Genomic DNA, 13,567 nt, shown 5'->3' with positions numbered 1-13,567 from the left:
ATAGCAATCCTCCGTTATAATAGCGATCCGCCGTTATAATAGCAATCCTCCGTTATAATAGCAATCCTCCGTTATAATAGCAATCCTCCGTTATAATAGCAATCCGCCGTTATAATAGCGATCCGCCGTTATAATAGCGATCCACCGTTATAATAGCAATCCTCCGTTATAATAGCAATCCGCCGTTATAATAGCGATCCGCCGTTATAATAGCGATCCGCCGTTATAATAGCAATCCGCCGTTATAATAGCAATCCACCGTTATAATAGCAATCCTCCGTTATAATAGCAATCCGCCGTTATAATAGCAATCCGCCGTTATAATAGCGATCCGCCGTTATAATAGCAATCCTCCGTTATAATAGCAATCCTCCGTTATAATAGCAATCTGCCGTTATAATAGCAATCCGCCGTTATAATAGCAATCCTCCGTTATAATAGCAATCCTCCGTTATAATAGCAATCCGCCGTTATAATAGCGATCCGCCGTTATAATAGCAATCCGCCGTTATAATAGCGATCCGCCGTTATAATAGCAATCCGCCGTTATAATAGCGATCCGCCGTTATAATAGCAATCCGCCGTTATAATAGCAATCCTCCGTTATAATAGCAATCCGCCGTTATAATAGCAATCCTCCGTTATAATAGCAATCCGCCGTTATAATAGCGATCCGCCGTTATAATAGCAATCTGCCGTTATAATAGCAATCCTCCGTTATAATAGCAATCCTCCGTTATAATAGCAATCCTCCGTTATAATAGCAATCCTCCGTTATAATAGCAATCCGCCGTTATAATAGCGATCCGCCGTTATAATAGCAATCCGCCGTTATAATAGCGATCCGCCGTTATAATAGCAATCCGCCGTTATAATAGCAATCCGCCGTTATAATAGCAATCCGCCGTTATAATAGCAATCTGCCGTTATAATAGCAATCCGCCGTTATAATAGCAATCCGCCGTTATAATAGCAATCCTCCGTTATAATAGCAATCCGCCGTTATAATAGCAATCCTCCGTTATAATAGCAATCCTCCGTTATAATAGCGATCCGCCGTTATAATAGCGATCCGCCGTTATAATAGCGATCCACCGTTATAATAGCGATCCGCCGTTATAATAGCAATCCGCCGTTATAATAGCGATCCGCCGTTATAATAGCAATCCTCCGTTATAATAGCAATCCGCCGTTATAATAGCAATCCGCCGTTATAATAGCGATCCGCCGTGGAACAAGCGCGCCGGCTCTTAAAGGGAATGTGAGAGGACGCTCTGATTGGTTTATTTCACGTTACGCCCAAACCACACCTATGAGTAATAAAGCGACTTCAGACACACACATTTCAGATTTGCGGGATCCGCCCACAGAGTTACTTGCGCTTTGACACTTGCGTTTCATCGTTAAAATGGGGCCTTCATGTGCGCTTGCAGTCTTGTGGACTTAAAATGGCCGTCGTGTGCGTTAATCTGAATATCTGTTGTGTTCATCGCAACAAGAAGTTATGAAGTTCTCAAGTCAACTGTCATTCTGACTGATCCGGTCCGGAGATCTTCAACTCCGTGAAGAAAGACACGGATACGGCTTGGGGATTTAGCCGTTGTTTTTCATTGTTTTGTGAGATCTGCTAGAGATCTCTTGCTTGTATATTAGCACTATGTTATCGTGCCTCTGAAAACACACCGTCACGCGTCATCGACACCGCTTTCAGGACAGATAACCCTACAAACACACGCCACACATGTTCACCTAAAACCATTTCAACAGCATTACTGATCTGTGTGAAACGACACATGGAATAACGAGCCGTTGCTGAGGCACAGAGTCTTTAGGCTTTTGTTCTGATCATATTAATTACGTATTGACCGTTCGCTCGTGTTTTAATGTCCCGCCTGGGTGACTTTCCAGAACCTTTGTGATATATCAATACCTAGTTTGTCTTTTAATTAGGTATGGATTCTCAGTTATTAAGGTTATTATTTTGGCTTTTTTCCATCCATGAAAGTGTGGAGTAGAACAAACTTGTTAAACATTTGATTTCCATCATAGAAAGTGTTTGTAAAAGCAGTGCTATATTCATATACAGTGCTGCTACAGTCTTTAGGTCTTGATTTACAGTTTCATGGCGATGTACATTCAGTCCATTCTGAGGACAGACACATACAGTATCTTGTGAGAGATATACTCTATAGAACAACTGAAAGCAACAAGACTCAATTAATAAACTGTAAAATATCTGAATAATGCAGGTTTGCTCTGCACAACATCAGGAAGATCAGGCCGTTCCTAACTGAGCTTGCAACACAACTCCTCGTGCAGGCCCTGGTCATGTCTAGGCTGGATTACTGCAATGCTCTTCTGGCTGGACTTCCATTATGTGCAATTAAACCTCTACAAATGATCCTTAACGCTGCAGCACGTCTGGTCTTCAACGATCGGTCAATGAGCGACGGCACGAAATCACTCTCCAGAACATTCTCTCTCGCTGTTCCTGGTGGAACATCTCCCGGCTTCATCCCGAATCCCTGACAACATTCAAAACACAGCTGACAACCGCTTTCATGAGCTCTAACCTCGTCATCATAAATCATATAAAAAAAATTAAAAAAATTTTATATGGTTTCTCTTTCCTTTAATCCTTCCCTAACCCTTCGAACCCTGGGATGAGGTGTCTGAGAAAAGTGTATCCTTGAAGGCAGCCTTCCTGCTCACTGTAACGTCCCTAAAGAGAGTCGGGGACCTGCGGGCGCTATCCGTTGCTTTCCTTGAGCAGATAGACCCGACTATGTGCCTTGGGCCCCATCCACACTACTGCGTTTTCGTTTAGAAATGGAGACCTTTGCTACGTTTGCACCTCCCGTCCAGACTACAACGGCAAAAACGAAGACCTAAAACGGAGAGGTTTAGAAACGCTGCCGACCCCATTTTGCGTTTTGAATCTCTGGAGGGCGTTTTAGTGAAGACGGTCAAAGCGGAGGACTTTAGAAACGATGACGCAGAGGCTCACGCTCGGGTCTATGATTGGGTGTCATCAGTCATGGCGTATCCACACACCTTCATAAGACATGACAGTCTGGATCTGCGCTCTACACCGGGTTCACAGGTTCTCTCGTCTTGAGTGTGCCAGACTGCTTCACACCAGGGCGTATCTCTCAGTGTGGCGCAGTGGGCATTCATTCCCCAAAGTGTCGATTCTCGAAGCAACGCAAGTTCCCTCGAAAGGGAACGTCTCGCGGTACGACTGTTTCCTGAGAAGATGCTGCGTCCCTCGGCCACACTTCTGGCGCTCCTGAGAACGATCTTGCTTCTACCAATCAGAAGCTGACGCTGTTATGATCCACCGTCCTTTTTTAGCTTCCGCATCGCCGTCACGAGTGACGTCATGACGCAACACCAATCAAGATGGGACTAGTTCCATACGGGCTTCAGACGCGTCACGCTGAAGGCGTTCCCCAAAGTGTCGATTCTCGGGGTGTTTGGCCAGGTCACGTGTATTGGCCAATCAGCTCGTGTAGTGACATTTTGAATGGCAGTGTTTTGAAATGGCAAACATGTGACTTTATGTCAGATTGTTGTGTCTTATGCAGAGAACCGTGTTCAGTGCATTTAAAAAGTGCCATTTTTAACTGCAAAATGTGTGTGAAGCAGAAAATGTGTTTAGATGTTTGGAGACTTGAGAAGAGGTTTTGCTCTCTGTGTGTCAGTTTAAGTAATGGTGCCCTTCATGTCATTTTAGTGTGTTAGCAATTGGATTTTTTTTAAAATTGGAATGAGTGTGTAAAGGAAGACATGTGCATTAATGCTTTTTGGCAGTCTGTGTGATCACAAAACACAATCTGCACAACTTCTGACTTTAAAATGCCTTTCTAGTGTAGATTAAAACAGTCACTATAGTACCAAACATTTACCAAAAAAATTCACCAGACAGTGGACAAATTTTGATTTCTGGGTTCAGTAAACTAATCTGGAAGCCATATCACAGCTTTGACCTGGTCACTAGAATCATCTGAAGATCATATCATAAATCATGAGTCTATTATCCAGAGAAAATCACCATGACAACCTTTTTGGCATTGCAATTTTATATTCCATTGCAGAGTAGGCTATAAAAAATACACACAAAAAAGGAGAAGTGCTCCTCAACTCCATTTAGGTGTGTGTGTGCGTGCGTGTGTGTGTGCGTGTGCGTGTGCGTGTGTGTGTGTGTGTGTGTGTGACACACCATGGCCTGCGTTCACGGGCCTGTGAATGATAAATAAGTAATTTCCTTGTGTCTTGTCAGGGCGAGTGAGCGCATGTCCTCTTGGTTGTCTGAGGATGATTAGACACTGAGGATGATGGATGATGGTGTGTGAGACGTGTTCGGGCCACACACACACACACACACACCGCAGAGATGACCAACACGAGGCTCATTAACCCTCACACACAGGCTAAACTCTTTATCACATGACATCAGTAGATAAGAGGCTGATTTTTATGTTGCTTGCTCAATTTCACTCAAACGCCACGACGGAAGATCTCTGTAGCGGCTCGCTTTCTCCGGAGACATTACGCGCTCGATCGCTGTATCTGAGGAGCTTTAAAGCACTCTCACTCCGGGATCTGGAGATTGGAAGAATTGGAGCACTTACAGATCATTTCTCATGCATACAGTGTATGCCATATATGAGTAATCTGAGCTCAATCAGAGACTGTGCCGGAGCCGAGAGCTGACAGAGAGATGCCTACTGAGATCACTCATTTCAGCCGCTATATGAAGCAGATTCAGATACTTATTATGCTAATATTATACATTAAACAAACATACTCGGTGAAAACTGAATGTGGGTTTTCGGACACTTTATTGCATGCTATTTACAATTAAATAAAAATCTATTCAAGTTGAAATTTATATTAAATGCAATTAGCTGAGTTTAAGATATTTTTTAACCACTTGGACTGCAGCTCATCTTTTTTATGTAATTTCATAATTCTTGTTCTATTACTGAAGTATGGTTAAAGTGTTGAATGTACTTTCAAGCATTCATAAACTAAGATATACTTTAGAAACACCCACGACTCCTCATGCAGGCCTATGTCTCTCTCTCTCTCTCTCTGGACACACACACACACACACACACACGTGCTCATGCTGTTTAGCAGTCCAGTGAGTAGGCCGTGTCACGGTCAGGACGCTGTGATTGGGAATAATTAGCGCTGGCTGATAGAATGAGCCCGCCGGGACTCGTTCCAGCACAATATATTTAATTGAACTAAATGATACAGGAGAATAAATCAGCCGGCCATATCGAGTTGTCCAAGAAATAAAGGAGCCAGACAGAAACTCGGTAGAGCATTCAGCGTCATCTGTTCAGTGTGTGTGTGTGTGTGTGTGTGTGTGTGTGTGTGTGTGTGTGTGTGTGTGTGTGTGTGTGTGTGTGTCTACTTAACTACACTGAACAAAATTATAAACGCAACACTTTTGTTTTTGCCCCCATTTTTCACATTGTACACAAAAGGCCTATTTCTCTCAAATATTGTTCACAAATCTGTCTAAATGTGTGTTAGTGAGCACTTCTCCTTTGCCGAGATACTCCTCCACCTCACCGGTGTGCATATCAAGATGCTGACTAGACAGCAGGATTATTGCACAGGTGTGCCTTAGGCTGTCCGCAATAAAAGGCCACTCTAAAATGTGCAGTTTTATCACACAGCACAATGCCACAGATGTCGTTTTGAGGGAGCGTGCGATTGGCATGCCGGCATCACAACCGCAGACGTCGTGTGCCCACACCAGCCCAGGACCTCCACATCCAGCGTCTTCTCCTCCAGGATCGTCTGAGACCCGCCACCCGGACAGCGGCTGCAACTGTCGGTTTGCATAACCAAACAATCTCTGCACAGACTGTCAGAAACCGTCTCAGGGAAGCTCATCTGATGCTCGTCCTCACCGGGTCTCCTGACTGCAGTTCGTCACCGTAACCGACTGGAGTGGCACATGCTCACATTCGATGGCGTCCGGCACTCTGGAGAGGAGTTCTCTTCACGGATGAATCCCGGTTTTCACTGTACAGGGCAGATGGCAGACAGTGTGTGTGGCGTCGTGTGGGGGAGCGTTGTGCTGATGTCAGCGCTGTGGATCGAGTGGTGGCGGGAGGGGGTATGGTATGGGCAGGCGCATTGTACTTTAACAAATGTATAGGTCATTGTTAGTTAATAATGCATTAACCAATATTAACTAACGGGTCTTATTATAAAATGTTACCAAAATATCCAGTGCAAGACATAATACACCATATCTTATGATGCTTCTGAATGCACAGAGATACCGTGACGAGATCCTGAGGCCCATTGTTGTGCCGTTCCTCCACGACCATCACCTCATGTTGCTCATGATAACGCACGGCCCCATGTTGCAAGGGTCTGTACGCAACTCCTGGAAGCTGAAAATATCCCAGTTCTTGCATGGCCAGCATCCTCACCGGACATGTCACCCATTGCTCTACTCTGAGCTCCTCCCGAGTGACCGAGCTCCTCACCCGATCTCTAAGGGATCGCCCAGCCACCCTGCGGAGAAAGCTCATTTCGGCCGCCTGTATCCGGGATCTTGTCCTTTCGGTCATGACCCACAGCTCACGACCATAGTTGAGAGTAGGAACGTAGATTGACCGGTTAATCGAGAGCTTCGCCTTGCGGCTCAGCTCTTTCTTCACCACGACAGACCGGTACATCGACCGCATTACTGCAGCAGCTGCACCGATCCGTCTGTCAATCTCCCGTTCCATCCTTCCCTCACTCGTGAACAAGACCCCGAGATACTTGAACTCCTCCACTTGAGGAGGGAACTCTCCACCAACCTGGAGTGAGCAAGCCACCCTTCTCCGACTGAGGACCATGGCCTCGGATTTGGAGGTGCTGATTCTCATCCCAGCCGCTTCACACTCGGCTGCAAACCGTCCCAGTGCATTCTGAAGGTCCTGGTCTGAAGGGGCCAACACGACAACATCATCCGCAAAGAGCAGAGACGAAATAATGTGGTCCCCAAACCAGACACCCTCCGGCCCCTGGCTGCGCCTAGAAATTCTGTCCATAAAAATGATGAACAGAACCGGTGTCAAGCCCACTTGGCTCAAAGCAGAGTTGACATAGGGGAGACCACACTGAACTTAATATTTCATTAAAATGCTGGTTTATTAATAAATGATTTACAAAAATCAGCAAGTGCGAAGCAAAATAACAGAGAACTGGCAAGGAGCGCCGACCGACACCAGCCTCTCATTGTCGGGCCGAAATAGCAGAAAGAGAGACCAAGCCAACTGGAAGGCAGTGATTTTAACGACTCTCTCATCAGTCCACCAATTAGCATGGCACGACCCACCGCAACAGCTCCACCTAAAAGTGACACAGAACATCAGCAGTAGGCAATGCAGGCTTAATTACCCACACCTGGCCAAGCCAGGGAGAGACACACCCAGCACGGCATAGCCGGGCGTGACACCGGCGAACAAAGGGCAGCCCTGCCGGAGTCCAACATGCACCGGGAACAAGTCTGACTTACTGCCGGCAATGCGAACCAAGCTCCTGCTTCGGTCGTACAGGGATCGGACAGCCCTTAGCAGAGGACCCCGGACCCCATACTCCCGGAGCTCCTCCACAGGCCGCCGCGAGGGACACAGTCGAATGCCTTCTCCAAATCCACAAAGCACATGTGGATTGGTTGGGCAAACTCCCATGAACCCTCCGGCACCCTGTAGAGGGTATAGAGCTGGTCCAGTGTTCCACGGCCCGGACGAAAACCGAGGTTCTACTATCGGCCGTATTCTCCTCTCCAGTACCCTGGCATAGCCTGTCCCGGGGAGGCTGAGGAGTGTGATCCCCCTGTGGTTGGAACACACCCTCCGGTCCCCCTTCTTAAAAAGAGGGACCACCACCCGGTCTGCCAGCCCAGAGGCACTGTCCCCGAAATGTATGACCCCAAAAGAAATTTCCAGAGAGTGTGACTTTCACTTAATTCTTGCTGAGAAGGAGAAATAAACCCTGTTAATCCTATATATTCTCTATATAACCACTTGAGAAATGTATAAGTATCTAATTTTCCCATCTCATGATTTTCCTTTTATGTGGTTTGGCTTATGTTTTCTTGTAAACTCTAATGGGTTAATGTTTCAGACTTTGCAAACTATGGTTAACCAAAATCATATGTGTGGCACGCTTGGTCTCTATAAACTCCAAACTTTGTCCCCCATATGTTAATTTACATTACATTTTGCTAACTTTGTGACGCATTAGTATTATAAGAATCTTGAAGATTCTTTTTTAAACACCCAATGAAATTACATATTCAAATGGCCTGCTAGAACACAATGGGTCGTAAAATCTCCCTCCAAAAGAAACTCTTCGTATTGGCTCACAGACCCCAGAGGCGGTGACATCTTTGCTCAAGGCTGATGATCTGCTGAGTTTCAAACGTTGCTTTAACTTCTTGCTTTCCTGTGTTCTGCTTCAGTCTCTTTCCCTCGGCAAACTGCATGCATGTGTGTGTGTGTATGTTAGAGTAGTTTAAATGTTTAGTCTAGTTAATAAAGTCTTGTTCATGTCACATGGTGGTTTTCGGACCTGTGTGTGTGTGTGTGTGTGTGTGTGTGTGTGTGTGTGTGTGTGTGTGTGTGTGTGTGTGTGTGTGTGTGTGTGTGTGTGTGTTATTGTCTCATCTTCACATCTCATCCGCCCAGAACAGATCTGATGAGCTTCTCACTGAGGGGTTTTGGTGAAGGTCTCGATCCTGAAGAGCTTCTGACAGACTCATGATGGATGAGGGCTTGCTTCGCTCAGACACAGTCACAGTCACTGTGTGTGTGTGCGTGGTGTGTGTGTGTGTGTGTGTGTGTGTGTGTCTGCATGTGTGCGTGCGTGTGTGTGTGTGTGTGTGTGTGTGTGTGTGCATGTGTGCGTGCTGTGTGTGTGTGTGTGTGTGTGTGTGTGTGTGTGTGTGTGTGTGTGTGTGTGTGTGTGTGTGTGTGTGTGTGTGAGTGGGTGCGTGTGTGCATGTGTGCGTGCGCGCGCGCGCGCGCGCGTGTGTGTGTGTGTGTGTGTGTGTGTGTGTGTGTGTGTGTGTGTGTGTGTGTGTGTGTGTGTGTGTGTGTGTGTGTGTGACACAGAGGCTCACAAACACATGCACTTGTTTACTCATCACCATAAAGTGTTCTCTAGCACTGAAGGTTACATTCACCCCCCAAACTTTATATGTATGAACTGAAAATAAGTTAACTTTATCCAACTTTTAACAGCGTTTCCCACGGGTCCTTGAAATCCTTGAAAGTTTGTGAATCTGAAAAAAGACACTGGAAAGTTTGAGAAAATAAACACACACAGACACTGGTCCTTGAAAGTGCTGGAATTTATTTTGTGCAAGACATTTTCTGGAAAAAATTCTGTATTATTCCCTCCGGTGCGCTAATGTGTTATTCCGCCGACACGCCGTGGCCTATGCACAGCTAGCTTGATTTACGTTAGTTACAACTATGTTGATTATGTTTTATGTTGAAATAAACTGCACTTGGGTTATGTATGATATTGCATTTCTTTCAACAGATCATTCTAAATATTATAGACATTAATTTTCATTAATGTTACATTATATGCATGCACGTATCCTTAGTAAAAATAGTTTGATTTGAAGCGCACTATATGTGCATATTCAGTGCAAACACACACACACACACACACACACACACACACACACACACACACACACACACACACACACAACACCCTCTGTTATCAGTGTGACAGGAATACAAATGGTCGTCCCTGAAGCCTAAAAGCCCTGATGGACCCCCACACACTCTTTCCAATCTGTGTGTGTGTGTGTGTGTGTGTGTGTGTGTGTGTGTGTGTGTGTGTGTGTGTGTGTGTGTGTGTGTGTGTGTGTGTGTGTGTGTGTGTGTGTGTGTGTGTGTGTGTGTGTGTGTGTGTGTGTGTTCAAGGACGGCCAAAGACATTGCCTCTGGTGTGAGAGACTGATTTCCTGGGAACAGAATGATGGAGGAGAGAGACGGAGATGGAGGAACGACTGTGTGATTAACCTGTTACAGTGTGTCTTACACACACACACACACACACACACACACACACACACACACACACACACACACACACAGAGAGACAGAGAGAGAGAGAGAGAGAGAGAGAGAGAGAGAGAGAGAGAGAGAGAGAGAGAGAGAGAGAGAGAGAGAGAGAGATGGAGGAACGCTGTGTGATAACCTGTTACAGTACGTATTTGAACACACACACACACACACACACACACACACACACACACACACAGAGGGAGAGAGATGGACGCACGATAGTGTGTGTTAGTGTGATTAAACTGTTACTGTCTGATTAACTTTCTCTTTGCTGGAGTCTCAGTTTCTTAACTTAAAGTCATCATGAAGCAGAAGTTACTCTCATCTTCTCTCCATATCGTGCCGTATATCGAGTGAAGAACACATGTGGGCGGGGCTCGATTGTGTCTGTGGGGATTTGATTGGCTGGTTGGCTGGTTGTGGTTTGCTATTGGCTGATCTCATGTGAGTGACAGGTTGCCCCGCCCTCGTCATCAGAGAAGAGAAGAGATGCTGCTGTTATTCTGATCAGAGATTATTAACACAATAATCATGTGCACCGATAAATCATTTACTATAAACACTGCAATATTCCGTTAAAAATAAGAATTGTCCATTTTGATTTCATAGTGACTTTAACGGTCATTCCTCTAGCATTGCCAGAGTGCTGTTGAGCAAGTTTCTGCCAGTTGGGTTCAGGTTAGATGAACACTTGATGAACATAACAACAGGGATTTCTATTTTGGGTCGGGAACCGAGAACCAGTTCTTATTCAGAACCGGATTAAAGTTCTGTAAAGATCTAATTATTTTATTTTATTTTTTTAATATGTTTCCATGAAAATCTGCTCTCTTTTTCCCTGTCAAATGTAGAGAAGTAAAGGTTTTGGAATAGATCAAAATCACATTAAATATCGCATATGTATTGATCTCCCCTGCCAGCGAACAGCGAGTCCCACATTCACTATAACGCTCTCTAAAGGTTATTTAAATGTTAGGGAAGAAAATCTTAAAATTATGTTTATTGAACGTTTCTATAATGTTATTAATAGTTAATATGCGTTCTGTAATGTTGAGAGAGTACACCGTCCTGATGTTATTAATATTCACTGGATGTTTTGGGAGTGTTTGCATAAATGTTGTGAGAATAATTTTTATGAAAAGTCTTTATAGTGTTCATAGTGCTTTACACAATACACACAGTTTCAAAGCAGCTTTACAGAAAATCCATAATGTTATAATGTTTATAATATCTTCATGCCTCCAGATTCTCAGCGTTCTCAGAACCCTGGCTAACGTGCAGTTCATCTACTTTCTAAACATGATATAACTATCATACATAACTATGGTTGGTTTCTACTAATATCGAAGGATATGATTAATATGAAGCTGTGATTGACACGTCAGACCCCTGCTATAGTGTTCTTCTCTCCACACAGGTTTACTCTGTGTGTGTGTGAGTGTGTGTGTGTCTGTGTGTGTGTGTGTGTGAGTGTGTGTGTGTGTGTGTGTGTGTGTGTGTGTGTGTGTGAGGTAAAAGGACACGAGCTCTTGAAGCTCCGCCCCCTGTGCCGGGAGCGGCAGCTCATTTGCATTTAAAGGGACAGACACAAACCGGTCTCAAAAAGTGACCATTTTAACATGCGATGTAAAAATATCTGTGGGGCCTCCACACACACACACACACACACACACACACACACACACACACACACACACACACACACACACACACACACTCTGTCTGAAGCAGAAACCCAGCAAACCTCCATACACTCAGAGAATCAAACCCACACACACACACACACACACACACACACAGACAGACACACACAGACACACACACACAGACACACACACAGACACACACACACAGACACACACACACACACACACACACACACAGAGAATCAATACGCCTGCAGACGTTCAAGGACGATCCGTTCCACTGCGCAGGAGATTCACATCATGCTTCGAGAAACAAATGAGCGTGTGTGTGTGTGTGTGTGTGTGTGTGTGTGTGTGTGTGTGTGTGTGTGTGTGTGTGTGTGTATGAAAAGGAGGTAAACAACCCATGCTAAGTGAGTGTTTACTGGGTAAATACGGGTGGAAAAGGTGTTGACTCGGGATTAGAGGCAGAGGAATATGCGATCGGCAATACACCAACTAAAGGTCACTTGTGTTGATGGAGTGTGTGTGTGTGTGTGTGTGTGTGTGTGTGTGTGTGTGTGTGTGTTTGTGTGTGTGTGTGTGTGTGTGTGTGTGTGTGTGTGTGTGTGTGTGTGTGTGTGTGTGTGTGTGTGTGTGTGTGTGTGTGTGTGTGTGTGTGTGTGTGTGTGTGTGTGTGTGTGTGTGTGTGTGTGTGGAGGTCTTGTATACACTCTAAAATATGCCGGGTTGTTTCAAACCAATTTTGGGTCAAATATGGACAAACCCAAACGTTGGGTTAAAAATGTAATTTAAAAATGTAACCCAACGGCTGGATTTGTCCATATTTGACCAAAAATTGGGTTGAAACAACCCAGCATATTTTAGAGTGTACAATGGAATGTTTCTTTAACATTTGCATAACCGGAAAAAAAAACTAAAAAACTAAAATGTGGATATAAAAAACTGGACTTTAGAGAACATTCAGAAATAACATTATATGAAACGTTAATAGGGAAAATATTGCAGTAACAAGCTATGTCATACATCATACGAGCCGTTTAATAATCATTTTTAAGGTTTGTATTACATATGTTGGACTTCATACAAAGTGAAATGGCCTAATGAAATCTAAATTATGAACATTATTTTATATGTTTATATGTCGCGTGGAATCTATACTTAGATTATTAGCAGCGGTGTGTTATCAAGAAATAACCGACCGCGCTCTACATTATAATTCAACCAAGCCATGTAATAAGTATAAACAATACATTTGTTCTAACGTTTATAGAAAACCAGATTAATTGTTAAAAACCAGATAACATTGAACAAACATTCTACTAATGTTACCGGAAGAACTGTAAGAAACCGTGACAGAGCGTTCTGTTAGTGTGTGTTCTCATATGAACAGTTGTTGTTGGTCATGCCGGCGTGACGTATTGCTCATGTTGTCCTCTCATTAAAGTGTCAGTGACATTTAAAGTGCAGACAGAGTGCAATGGGATGAGATGGATGAGATATATGAGATGTATGAGATGTATGAGTGTTGCATCTCTACAGATTCCTCCTCCATCGTCTTCATGTCTCCTCTGAAGGACATACACATCCCAGATCTTCCTCTTCATCTCTTCTTCCTCTTCAGCAGCTATGCAAATTCTTACGAGTGAAACTGAAATCAAATGCTTTGGTGTGTGTATCCTCTATAAACATTAGCATACAATACATATTTAAATGGTTTATGTTTTATTTCGCTCTTTATTTCGTCAGCTTTAGACGTGATAATTCATCGTCAAACTCACGTTTTCTATTAAATTCAGATAAAACGGA

The sequence above is a fragment of the Phoxinus phoxinus genome, assembly GCF_949152265.1.
Source record: "Phoxinus phoxinus genome assembly, chromosome: 8".
Taxonomy (NCBI): domain Eukaryota; kingdom Metazoa; phylum Chordata; class Actinopteri; order Cypriniformes; family Leuciscidae; genus Phoxinus; species Phoxinus phoxinus.
The sequence above is the reverse complement of the archived record's forward strand: the minus strand, read 5'-3'. Positions refer to the sequence as shown.